This window comes from Acomys minous (assembly GCF_964271855.1).
Source record: "Acomys minous genome assembly, chromosome: 16".
NCBI lineage: Eukaryota > Metazoa > Chordata > Mammalia > Rodentia > Muridae > Acomys > Acomys minous.
This window is the reverse complement of record NC_140498.1, coordinates 74,189,995-74,199,650: the sequence shown is the minus strand read 5'-3', so window position 1 is coordinate 74,199,650 and position 9,656 is coordinate 74,189,995. Positions and strand designations below refer to the sequence as shown.

The window sequence follows — 9,656 nt, the reverse complement described above, 5'->3', positions numbered from 1 at the left end:
AGCGTGTGCTCAAATTTAAGTATTTACACTTACTTTTAGGCCCACTTGTGTCACCTAATGTAAGTCCTTCCCTCACTGGAACTTGGAGACTAATTTTGAAGTAACCCTGGGGATTCATTCCACTGTAGCTAGAGCAGGCCCTGGGAGGGGGTCATGCTACTGGGTAGGCTAGGAAGATGGTTCTGGAAGCTTCTGGTCCTCTCTGAGCTGGACTTTTCCATCCTAGGTGAGGGTGGAACCTGCCAGTGGCCCCACAATGGTGGCAGGCTGAGCTGAAAGAACAGCAGAGCAGGTCTCTGGCAAGAGCCATCACTTGTTCCCACATTAGCCAACAGGGAGTCTGGCTCTATGGCTTCCACAAGGACCATTGCCCAAGGAAGGGACATCTGTGCTGAAGTGAGAAAGGGGAGACTGAAGCCCTGGAACCCACTTTACCTGAGAAAGGAGTACAGCTTGAAATGGTGGGACACACTTGTTATCCCTACTACTGGGAAGGCTGAGGCTATCAAGTTCAAGGTCTATCTTGGCTACAGAGTGAGTTCCAGGCCAGCCTGGGAAACTTAGTGAAACCCTGTCTAACAATAGAAAGTAAAAAAGGGCTGGGATGTAACTTAGTAGTAGAAAAGTTGCCTAGAATTCCCCAGTGAGGGGCTGGGGTGTGGCTCAGTGGTAGAGCACCTGCCTAGAATCCCCCAGTGCTTGGCTGGTGGTGTGGCTCAGTGGTAGAGCCCCTGCCTAGAATCCAGGGGTTCAAGGCTATCTTGGACTATTACATAACAAGATCCTGTCTCAAACAACAAACAAAACAGAGAAATAAAGGAGAGAATGCAGTTTGTGTTCTTGAATTTAAAAAAAAAAAAAAGGTACCTGATTCTGATTCTGCTAGACAGCCTTGCCTGCTCTCCTGTGCAGATACCAGAGGGGTAACTGATGTCAGGGCAGCATGACAAGAGGACCCTGAAGGGCTTATTGAAGAGCCTGTGCAATAACATGTGCTTGTGGACCATCCAGTCACGAGGGCACCAACAGCGTGTGTGCCACACACTGCAACCAGCTACATCAGTGACCTAACCCAGACCTCTCCTTCATTCTCTAACAGAGGTGAAGTGCTCCCTGAGGTAGCCTCACTGGGATTTCTTTTCCTGGTTCCTTAGAAGAATCTGAAGTTCTTTCCTATTTTGTCACTTATCTAGCTATGGTTGAGTTAGCCTTTCACCACAGTGACAAAATGCATGACATAAACAAAAAAGGGAAAGGTTTACCCTTGTTCATGTTCCAGTGGTTTCAAGTGTGTGCAGGAGGGGGGATGGGAGGTGGGGCAGAATGCCATGGTAGTTGGAGGACAGAATGCAGTAAAGCTGCTCACCTCATGGTGGCCAGAGAGAACAAGAGGAAGGGACAGGGGCAAGACCTTCACCTAACCAGGCCCACCTCTGCAGCCCACCCATCTATGACCTCATGTTGCGCTAACATGCTCACCTCTCAATAGTGTCCCAAGCAGGGAACCAGCTTCAACACAGGAGCTTTTTCACCAAAACAACACATCCAAATACTAACAATGGTATAGGGCACACAGCCTTTTAGCCCAGTGTCAGTTTTAGAATCCTAGAAACGGCGATGCTAGGTTGTGAAGTGTGTATTCTTGTTATATTCAGAATATTTCCTTTTAATTATGTGTGTGTGTGTGTGTGTGTGTGTATGTGAATGGTAGGTAGGTACCTGCAGAAGCCTGAAGATGGCGTTGGTTCCCTAGGGCCTAGAGTTATAGTTGATTGTGAGCTACCTGACATGGGTGATAGGAAGTGAACTTGGTCTTCTGCAAGAGCAGAACTCGCTCTTAACCACTGAGCCATCCCTTTTGAAACAGGGTCTCACTATATAACCATGGTTGGCTTGGAACTCACTATGTAGACCAGGGTAGCCTCACACCAAGACACCTATCTGCCTCTGTCTCTAGCACTAGGACTAGAGGCCTATACCATCATACCTGGACTCATCCCCACAACCCCTTTTTTCTTTCAAGACAGGATTTCTCTGTGTAGCCTTGGCTGTCCTAGACTTGCTCTATAGATCAGGCTGGCCTCACACCAAGACACCTACCTGCCTCTGTCTCTAGCACTAGGATTAAAGGCCTGTACCATACCTGGACTCACCCCTTTAACCTTTTTTTTTTTCCCCAGGACATGATTTCTCTGTGTAGCCTTGGCTGTCCTGGACTTGTTCTGTAGATCAGGCTGGCCTAGAACTCACAGAGTACTCACAGAAGCCTGCCTCTGCCTCCTGAGAGCTGGGATTACAGGTCTACACCACCGCACCTGGCTCCCTCCCCCTATTTTTAAAAACATTATTTGTACATGCAGGCTTCCAAGTGATTATAAATCCAGGCAAGGACTGGAGAGATGGCTCAGAGGTTAAGAGCACTGGCTGCTCTTCCAATTGTCCTGAGTTCAATTCCCAGCAACCACATGGTGGCTCACAACCATCTATAGTAAGATCTGGTGCCCTCTTCTGTCCTGCAGGCACATATGTAGGCAGGAAACAGTATAAATAATAAATAAATTTTTTTTAAAAAATTCAGGCAAATTGAAAATCGAGACTGTTTGTATACAAGGGAGTACAGTATAAAAAAACTATGACATGACATCTATTGTATGTTCAAGCTGAAGGCAGAGCGGGGGGTGGGGTGGGGTGGTGGTGGTAAGAGGATAGCCAGAGACAGTGTAGTGAAAAATAGCTGGGTTTTGAGGAGTTTGGGGTAGTGGAGGAGGAGAGGACAGGATGCTGGCTTAGACTAGAAATGTGTACTAGGTGCTTGTGTTACTGAGGAAGTCTTAGAGGGAAGCATGGGCTTTGATATGCAACCATAGGCATTTGTCCCTTCTGCCAGGAGTAAAGGAACTGATTCTTTTTGGCAGATGGGACCTGGTATCACAAGTTCCTGATGAATGCTCGCTTTTATTTCACTGCCAGAAATCCTACAGTTCTGGATCCTGAGCTCATTTCTAAATATTTGTAAAGCCTGATGTCTCTCAAAGACCAACAATTTCATCCAAACAGAGCTATACCGGGAGCCATACATGATGGTGCAGCCTGGAATTTCAGGACTTATAATTGAGGCAAAAGGATCCTAAGCTCAAGACCAACTGGAATGCATACCAGGCACTAGGCCAGCTTCAGCTATAAAGTGAGGCCCTGTCTCAACCCCCAACTCCTGCTGAGAAAGACAACTAGGTAGAGGACCACGGGTCATTACTGTAGGACTCAGCAGGGATGTGGGTCCTGGGTGTGGTCCCCCTGAATCTGGAAGGACTGAGGGACATGTGCTACCACATGAAGCAGGAAGATACAGGGTTGGGAGTGTCAGGGGGTTCTCAGGGCCTCAAGTGGCTCTGTGCTGAGGCTGACGGCAGCACAAGGAACATCCAGCAAAGAACTACTGAGATGTCCTCCTGGCCCAACTCTTAGCATGTAACCATCTTCTCCAGGCAGAGGCCTACCTGGCCCGTTCTTTTTTTGTGTGTTTTTCTAGACAGGGTTTTTCTGTGTAACCTTGGCTGTCCTGGACTCACTTTGTAGACCAGGCTGGCCTTGAACTCACAGCGATCCGCCTGCCTCTGCCTCCCAAGTGCTGGGATTAAAGGCGTGTGTCACCATGCCTGGTCTCCACCTGGCCCGTTCTGCTCAGCTGGTTCCAGAGGAAAGTAAGCTGCTGGCAGATGGGGCACAGCTGGGGCTTTGTTTGGGTCAGGGGCCACACCAGCCTCCAATGGATATGTGGTCTCAAAGGGTCCTCATCCTCACCCTGGGAGTGTCTTCAGGACATGAGAAATGCCTTTGAGAGATTTCAGTGGTGGGAGGTTACAATGGAAAGGGCTAAAGAGAAGTTCCTCATGAAACCAGGGAAACCTAAGCAGGTGCAGATAACAGAAACATGGCTGGGTGGACACATACATTTTCACTTTCAAGCTGCAAAGCAAGAGGCCAGCATTAGAAATGCCTGGTGGGTTGCCCTGTCTGAACTCTCAGTGGAAGATGGGAAGGCAGAGTGTGGGATAACTGGCTGTGAGAATGGCAGATGGCATTTCTAAAGGATGGCCAGACAAGGGGACCAGGGCAGGGAGGGCAATGTGAAGGGAATCAAACATTAGCAGAGAGACTTGGGAGCAGGGTGTGCACCTGAGAAAGACCCTGCCGTCCACCGTGCTGCTGGGAATGGAACAGCTGGGAGGCCTCTGAGAGAGGAGGGGTCCTTGTGCTTCAGCTGCAGGAGGCTGCACAGGACACTGGGCGCAAGACTCCACAGGTCCAGCAGGAAGAACAATTGGCTTCCAGTTTCTAATTAATGTGCCTGGCCACAGCTCCCTACAGGAGAGAGGCGTCAAGTGTGCTCCTCATCCAGATGCATGGCGAAGCTGCGGCTCTAGTAAACTAACGCTTGATGATCTCTGCAAATGGTTTCCCTCTGCCTGATCAAGGGCTTCAGTTGAGCCTAATTCACACAATGAATTTTTGCTGCATACTGCTAAAACAAGAATGTGTTTTATTTACAACAGAAACAATTGTAACATAATTCTCTTTAAAAAAAAAAAACACCAAACCAACAGAAAACACAAAGCCAGTTCTACCTGGCCTACTGACATCAGCAGTTAGAAATGGGAGGTGGAGGTGGGGCAGGCGCGCACGCGCGCACACACACAGAACCTACTTTTCAGAGCAGTCTTCTGCTGTGTGGGACTACCCTTTCTTACTGTGTATGAACCTGGAGAAAGAGTCTGGCAGGGTTGACAGGGTTGGCAGGGATGCTGTTATCTTCCAGGGGGTGGCTGGTATATTCTGCACTAAGGAGCTCCATCTATTCCCAGCCACAGTATGATGGAGGAGTTCAGGGGCCCTTCTCTTGTTTGCAGTTGCCGAAAACCCTAGGAACGGAACAGAGTGTGAGGCACATGCCAGGATCTGCAGACTCAGCAGAAAGCAGCCACCATGGAAGGCCAGAGTGTGGTGTTACACACAAGTAGAGGAAGCCAGGCTCCCACATGGCTCTGTAGTCTATGGAACAAGTGTAGTTGAACATGGTTGCTCAAGAAAACATCATCATCATCATCAACAACAATTACTATACAGATACAAGTCCCATCCCAACCTCACAATGTCAGGTCAAGAAATTTTCCAGACGAGGCTCCAAGAGGTTGGATTTTTTTCTTTCTTTTTAAAAATTTATTTATTCTTATGTAATATGTGCTTTGCCTTCATGTGTCTGTGCAGCATGTGCATGCAGTACCTGCACGGTCCAGATGCCCTGGTACTGGAGTTACAGGCAGTTGTGAACTGCCATGTGGGTGCTGGGAATTGAACCAGGGTCCTCTGGGAGAGCAGGCAGTGCTCAGCACTGAGCCAACTCTAGCCCTCAATTTCTTGGTGTATGGAGCCACAGGTAAACCGTAGGGGTCATTCCTAGGGGGATGTCTAAGTTGGGCTGCTGTGTTCTCACTTTGTAGACCAGGCTGGCCTCCAACTCACAGAGATCCACCTGCCTGTGTCTCAAGTGCCAGATTAAAGGCGTGCACCACCATGCCTAGTCCTGCCTTGGCTTTGTACAAGGCTCTCATTGGTTGGCCCGTGCTCAGTGATCAGGCTGCTGCCCTGGCTGTTTCACATGGGCCCTGAGGCTGTTTCCTCAGAGTGTCTGAAATGTTCGTGTAGGAAGGACTTCAAAGCATTTGTTATTTCCAACTTTTTCAAAGAGCACTTATGTCTTTAAAACATCTCAAGATGAGATGATGGCCCTAAAGCCACCCATGGGAGCTGCTTTTCAGCAGACACAGTAACACCCTCTAGGCCTCACAATGTCAACAACCACACTGGAGGTTCAAGACAACCTCCCCATGATCAACATGCAGATGGCAATGCATAATGGTGGGGGGACAGAGGCCAGGCCCCCCTCCTTCCTCTACACAGTATGGAAGGAATTGAGCTGGCATACAGACATGGTGCAAATGTAAGAGCTACTGCAACCTGCTTGTCTTAGCTGAGTCTAAAAGCCTTTCCTTAGGAAATATTCCATCAAGCAGCTGCTTAGGGAAAGCAGCACTGTGCCCAGGAAAGCTAATGCTAGTTACAGAGGCACGACACATTTACTCCTGCCACACCAGAGCCATAGTCAATGGAAGAAGGTCAACAGCTCCACTGTAGGACCAATAGATAGGCCTGGAGTCTTGTCCATCACCACTAATCAGAGAGAACAAGCTCTGAATAAAGCAAGAATGTTAACTTGGGGGAGGAGGAGAGAGGGATACAGGACCAGCACACCCATGTCCAGTGCATCCTGCAAAGCTGCTGACAGCACGTGACTGACAACTCCCAGGTAACTAAAGCAAGAGGCCCAGGAGATGGATCAGTGGAGTGTTTGCCCCATAAGCATAAGGACCTGTGTTTGATCCTTAGCACCAAAACATAACCTCCTCCTGCCCTCGCCTCCACAAAAACAAAACAGAAAACCAAAACCACCACCACAGTGCAGCATGGTAACCCCAGAGCTGAGGAGGTGGAGATGGGTGGAACTTGAGGTTCAGTGATACACTTTGTCTCAAAAAAATAAGGTAGATGTGGAGCATGGTGGTACACACCTTTAATCTTAGGACTTGGAAGACGGAGACCTAGGTAGATCTCTGAGTTCTAGGCTAGCCTGGGCCACATAGTATATTAAAACACTATTTCAAAAACAGAACCAGGCGGGCGGTGGTGGCCCACGCCTTTAATCCCAGCACTCGGGAGGCAGAGGCAGGCGGATCACTGTGAGTTCGAGGCCAGCCTGGTCTACAAAGTGAGTCCAGGACTGCCAAGGCTACACAGAGAGACCCTGTCTCGAAAACTAAAAACAAAACAAAACAAAACCATGATGGTTTGAATGAGAACACTCCCCTAGGCTCAGAGATTTGAACACTTGGTCCCTAGTTGGTGGCACTATTTGGGAGGTTTAGGAGGTGTAGCCTTGTGCCATTTCCAGTTCATTCTCTCTGCTTCCTGCTTGCAGTTTGAAAGATGTTCCAGTCACCATGCCTGCTAGCTAGCACACTGCTGTGATGATGATGAACTTATCCCTCAGAACCTGGGAGCCCAGATACACCCTTCCTTCTCTAAGTTTCCTTGGTCATGATTTTTATTATAGCAGCAGAATTCAAACTAAGAAAAAATAAAACATGAAGTAGCAAAGAGAGGGGTGCAGGGGTGCAGCACTCAAGAGAGGCAGAGCCATGCAGATCTCTGTGAGTTCGAGGCCAGCCTGGTACACAAAGTAAGTCCAGAACAGTCAGGCCTACACAGAGTAACCCTGTCTTGAAAAACCAAAAGAAAACAAACAAACAAACCTTAATCCAACCAAACCAAGAAAAAAAAGAAGTGGCCAAGATTGCAGAGGTGAACACTGCAGAAGACAGCTATCCAACAGAATCTCAGACAATAACTAAGGGGATGGGATGGCCAAGTGGGAAAGCAGGGGGATGGCTCAGGTTTAGGGACATTTGCTATGCAATCATGAGAACAAGAGTGTGGGTTCCAGTAACACATCTCAAAAAAAAAATTTTATACCTTTTTTTCTAAACAAATCTTTCATCTCCTCCCTACAAAGCCTCTATGTGGAATTCCATTACTTACAAAGGTTCTATGTGGAATTCCATTACTTCCCACACAGACCCTTTCTTCTACCCTTCTCCACCTCTTTTTTCTATCCTTTCAACCCCTTAACACTAGGTAAGAGAAAAAAGGATAGAGAAGAAAGGAAAGAACTCCCTGAATAAAGTCAGGGTTGGAAAGGGGGCGACATTATTGTTAGACTGCTTCCTGCTGATTTGGGCATCAGGTTCCTAGGGGCAATTTTGAGGAGGATAATCTAATTTATTCTCCTCCAGCCATCTTCTTTCTTCTTTGCACATGGCGACGACTACTTCTACTACTACTTCTCCTCTTCCTCCTCCCCCCTGTTTCCCCTTGTTCCCCTCTCCTCCCCCTCCTCCTTCTCTCCTCCTCCTCCTTTTGTTTTTTGAGACAGGGTTTCTCTATGTAACAGCCCTCACTTTGTAGACCAGACTGGCCTCAAACTCACAGCGATCAGCCTGCCTCTGCCTCCGGAGTGCTGGGATTAAAGGCCTGTACTACCATGCCCGGCTGCACATGACTTCTTAACAAACCACAATCACCATCACCAACAGCCAACCAATCAAAAACCCACCAGCCTCTCCTCAGAATCCAAAAGCCACACAGTCACAGAAACTATCTGCAGCTGGCAAAACGACACCCCTGCTAAAGCATAAGGCAAAGCATGTTAGCTACTGTAGACAATCTGAGGCAGTCCCACATCCCACACCTGGGATTAAAACAAAAACATACCCCCATAAGATTTCTGTGTTTTTCTTGTTTGGTTTGTTTGTTTGTTTTTCTTTTTCAAGATAGGGTTTCTCTGTGTAGCCTTGGCTGTCCTGGACTCTTTGTAGACCAGACTGGTCTCCAAATGACAGAGATCCAACCTGCCTCTGCCTCCCTGAGTGCTGAGATTACAGGTGTGTGTCACCATGCCCGGCTGCTTCTATGTTTTTCAAAGAAACCAAAATTCTCACTATACACACACACTAGCTGTTTTTTCCACAGGGAGCAAATGCATCAGACATGGAGTCACATCTCTTTTTCATCAGCTGCTGCTTTTTACTCCTTTTATCAAGAAGGCAGAGCTCTATGAAAACAATTATCACAGATTTAAGTTCAACAACTGTCCAGACTGTCAGTCCTGGGCCACTGTCCCAATAAGTCAATCCCTTTGGTCCTTGTCCTAATGATCTTTGGCAAATGTGTGTAACCCACATAAATTCCTTTGGCTGTTTTAAGTCTGTTCATGTTTGCACTGATACCTCCTTTATCTATTCTATGGCTGAGACACATGAGTCTGCGTGAGCTGTTTGCAGACACCGCTTTCTTTGTAACTGGAGTCCCAAAACAGATGGAAGCAAACAGTGGTCCTGCTTATGTATGTAAAACTTTTATCTCCTTTTGCCAACTTTGGCATTCCTATAAATCTCAGCACAAGCCATAACTAATGCCACCATTTACTACTCAAAAATCAAATACATAAGCAAAAAAGGAATGGACTGCTCAGGAGTAAATTGTTAAAGCAACTTATATTTTCAATTTTTATAAACTGCTCCTCCCAATTTCCATAATACCCCTGGGAAAATATAATAAACAAGAAGCTAACCCTAAACCAATGATTTTATATAAACTCCAGCAAGGGCCTAACCAATGGCTGGGCTGTCTAACTCCTTAGAGCTGAGGCCCTGCATCTGGGCTTTCTCTTGATCCCAGCATGACTAGTAAAGCCATAGGACCTGGCACCAGAAGACAAGGAGGAATCCTCTGTATCCCAACCCATGTTGTTGATACTGCCACCTGGATTAGTTGCTGCAAAAGACAACATAAATACTATCAGCAACTTCAACCTCCAAACACCACCCAACCTGGAAAGATATCACACACCCAAACAATGCAGCTCAACATATTCTAAGGACACCGAGTCTGAAAAACACCCTGAAAACCATTCCTACACATACCCATGTAACAAGTCAGGTGACTTGTGCACACCTAACACCCTAGCTGAGTGAGGATCCCTA

General features: G+C 47.4%; 1 protein-coding gene across 4 annotated transcripts in view; it reads right to left on the bottom strand.

Moving 5' to 3' along the window:
* Nucleotides 1-4,522: 4,522 nt before the first annotated feature.
* The window catches only part of FKBP6 (FKBP prolyl isomerase family member 6 (inactive)), an 88,788-nt gene continuing 83,654 nt past the window's right edge, over nt 4,523-9,656 (bottom strand). For all 4 annotated transcript variants that reach the window (XM_084764648.1, XM_084764650.1, XM_084764646.1 and 1 more), the window contains one exon: nt 4,523-4,919. The gene's annotated coding sequence lies outside the window, so the exon portion shown is untranslated. The remainder of the gene's footprint in view (nt 4,920-9,656) is intronic.